The 3,289-nt window shown below is 36.7% G+C and overlaps 1 non-coding gene across 1 annotated transcript; it reads left to right on the plus strand.

The window, feature by feature from the left end:
- Positions 1 to 325: 325 nt before the first annotated feature.
- LOC123809071 lies at positions 326 to 489 on the plus strand. Its single transcript, XR_006783944.1, has one exon. It is a non-coding gene; the product is annotated as a U1 spliceosomal RNA (small nuclear RNA).
- Positions 490 to 3,289: the final 2,800 nt, after the last annotated feature.

The raw sequence follows: 3,289 nt of genomic DNA on the forward strand, positions 1-3,289 counted from the left end.
TAAAATGTTTAAAGCAGTTGCTGTGCATTCCCACTTTTGACCCTTCAATCTGGACTATTCAGGTGTTCCGTTCATCCTTTGCATTTCCTCTTTTTTTATGGAGCATGAAATGGTAAGATGTCACAATACAGTGGTAAGTTTCTAACTCTGCAGCCAGGTGGCTTGTGTTTAAATCCTGGTTTCCTTCCATACAAGCCTGGTTTCTCCGGCAAATTACTAAGTCTTATTGTGCCTCAGCTTTCCTTCCATAGAATAGGGATGAAGGAAGTAGTAGTAACTCCATCATAGCTCTATAGCATTATTGGGGCAAATAAATAAGAAATGTATATTTACCTGGCAGGGGAGATACCGTGACCATGAGCAAAGGTGGTTTTCACAGGGCAAGGTTTATCCATTGCACTCTGGATGTGCTGACCCCTGCAATTTCCCCAAATGCGGGAAACTCAACTGCGTAATTTGTGGTAGTGAGGGACTGTGTTCGAGCTCTAAGAAAAAGAAAAAAATGTAAAGTACTTAAACAGTTCATTGTATATACACTAACCATCTTCATCAATGCAAATAGTTTTAGGTTCTGGTCTATCAAGAGAAAAATAGTTGTATTATCAACTTTCAGCTATAACAGATAAAACTGGAATGTGAAAAGTCATCTGTTTCAAATTTATAGGGTTTTTTAATGTGCAGAAAGATGAAATAATTTTCTCAGTAGGATACTTGAAATAATTCAAAGTTCTTTTTAAATTATGTAAACCGTGTTGAAAGTGGAGAGCAATCGAAAAGCTAAGAATATCTATTTCGGTGCCATTCACTGTAATTTATTCCTCAGAAGCATATGAATGATAACTTTTAACATCAGAAGTATCTGCTAATGCTGCAAACAGAGCAGGTAGATGCTATGTTAGAGAGCTGGTCAACGTGTATTTATTTGTTGTGAACCAACAGGGAGCATGCTGGCCGTAAAGCCAGGTGCTAGAATTATCCTCAGGTGGATCAAATTAACTTCATCCGGCAGGATGTCAGTCACTGCTGGAATGCCCGTGTTTGTGTATATTGTGTCGCCTCTGGAAGCCAGAAGAAGTCTCTGCGAGGTCCCACTCGCAGCAGACACACGACGCTGTGCCCAGCCACTCTCCCTACTTCACACCAGCGTGAACTCACTGAACTTTGGTTGAACTTTCCTGCTCAGTCGAGTACATTTTTAATGCAATCTATCCTATTTAAGCCTAATTTGTATTTCATTTCACAACCTTGCCATTTAGCACAGGCCCGTTGAGATAGATTTAAGAGCAGCATCTAATCTAAAGCTTAAATGACACTCGATATGCACACCAAGGACACCCTTTCTGTCCCTGAAATGCATCCTTAGGGGAAACAAATGGGCAAACATCTTTATTTCACTCTATGTTTCTAAGTCGTCTTCTCTTACAGGGAAAAATAACATACTGTTTTTGCAATATTTACATTTTTTCATAACGAGAATCATGCATTCTTTTAATAACACACAACTGGAATAATATGGCCAATATTGTCCATCTCCAAAAAAAAATAGCGTTTTCATTTAAGACTCACCAGTAGCACATTTTTGCAGGCTTAGATATGACAGATTATATGTTAAGGCAAATTTCTTGTCACATGAGAGGGTAACATGCCTAAGAGATTTATAAATTTTTATTTTAAAAAAGGATTCTTTGCATACCAAAATATAGGCTTCCATTAACCCAATCGTAGGGAAGATAAATTTTAGCAGGGCAATTATTTTTTAAAGTTCAGATGGCCACACATAAATTTTTTCCTTAGATTCAGCACATTTTTTAGTTATCTGCTAGGAACATTAAGTCTTTCAGTATAGACCAGCTTTTCTGGGGGGAAGCAGAGGGAATGTTCTTTCTTTTCTCTTCTAATATATTTCAAATTTATTTTGTTTGGATAGGCCTTTGGAATAGTTGCTACTTGTTTCCAAAGTGCTTCTGGAAATTGTACTCCTAATTAAATATAAAGCATACAGAGTAAAAGTATTCTATAAAGGATATACAATTTTACACTTGGATTTAAGCAACACATTGTGAACACAACTCTTAGGCTGTATCCATTTGTTGATTAAATGTGCAGTATATACATTTCACCTAAAGGCCCTTCAGAAGATGCAATGATAGATAATAGGAACTTTTTATTTTTACTATGACTTTATAGAATTTTATGGTGGATAATAATCATTGTTTTTACTAAGCATCTGGGTTGTAAAGATAAGACATCCACCTAAGTACACACCATATTTGAACAAGGTAGACTTTAGTGCAGGTGGAATAATTTTATTGAGCACCTACTATGTAACAGGCAGTATAAATATTCATGGTGCCAACGGAAAATCCTTGCTTATACAGAGCATGTAGTGACTAAGTGTTGTAAGAAAGGAATAACCAGCTCCTATGTTACTAGTTTCAGAGGAGGGCGAGATTATTTCTTGTGGATGAGACAGCATTTGAAGAAACATTTAGGTTTGGAAATGCAGACGTGAGGGAGAAGAAAACCAAGCCATCTGAATTACTAACATTGTCAGGTCTACAAAATGGCTGTTGTTTAGAACCTGTAAGGTTGGGGAACTTTTGTCAAATGCTGCAGTTTATATTTCTTATTCTTATACTATTCTAAAGTACTGATTCTAGCTCAGATCACATAGAGATATAACCAAATAATACAACAGAGCTACTTTTCTTATATTTATAGACTCATTGGAATTAAGAGGGAAGGAAAACCAATTTAAATCAAACAAACCCAGAGTGTTCTGTGAGATGGCCAGCCAGCAATCACTGCTGCAAAGCTGCCTGTGTGCAATCCGCATATACTCACAATGTAGCCAAAATTAGCCTGAGAACATGGTGTGGTTTAGAAATTACTGGAGCAAAAAGGCAATCTAAGAGTAAAGCAGGATCGTTTGCACTCCATATTCTAAATAACACAGTCCTGATGTTTCTTAGGGACTAGTCCAGTACATTATGGGAAATGTACATACCTGCAATCAAGGCGTCCATAGCTGATGGGTGATCTCTGGCCAATAAATTGCCATTCTTCGCTGTGTATACAATGAGCGCGTTATCTGCAGAACATGATCCTATAAGAGAAGAATTTCTTTTGCACTAAAAGCTAAAAATTTATATGTTTTCTTGGATATTATTTACATTTGTAACAACAACATCTTGAGGTGTTTGAGACTCAGTTTCCATTCAATTCTCACAAATTATTTTTAACTGTCATTAAATCTTTTCTTCTGAATAACAACTGTTAGGAGAATTGG

The sequence above is a fragment of the Phyllostomus hastatus genome, unplaced genomic scaffold, assembly GCF_019186645.2.
Source record: "Phyllostomus hastatus isolate PE091 unplaced genomic scaffold, TTU_PhHast_1.1 phas_scaffold_501, whole genome shotgun sequence".
In the NCBI taxonomy this organism is placed as follows: domain Eukaryota; kingdom Metazoa; phylum Chordata; class Mammalia; order Chiroptera; family Phyllostomidae; genus Phyllostomus; species Phyllostomus hastatus.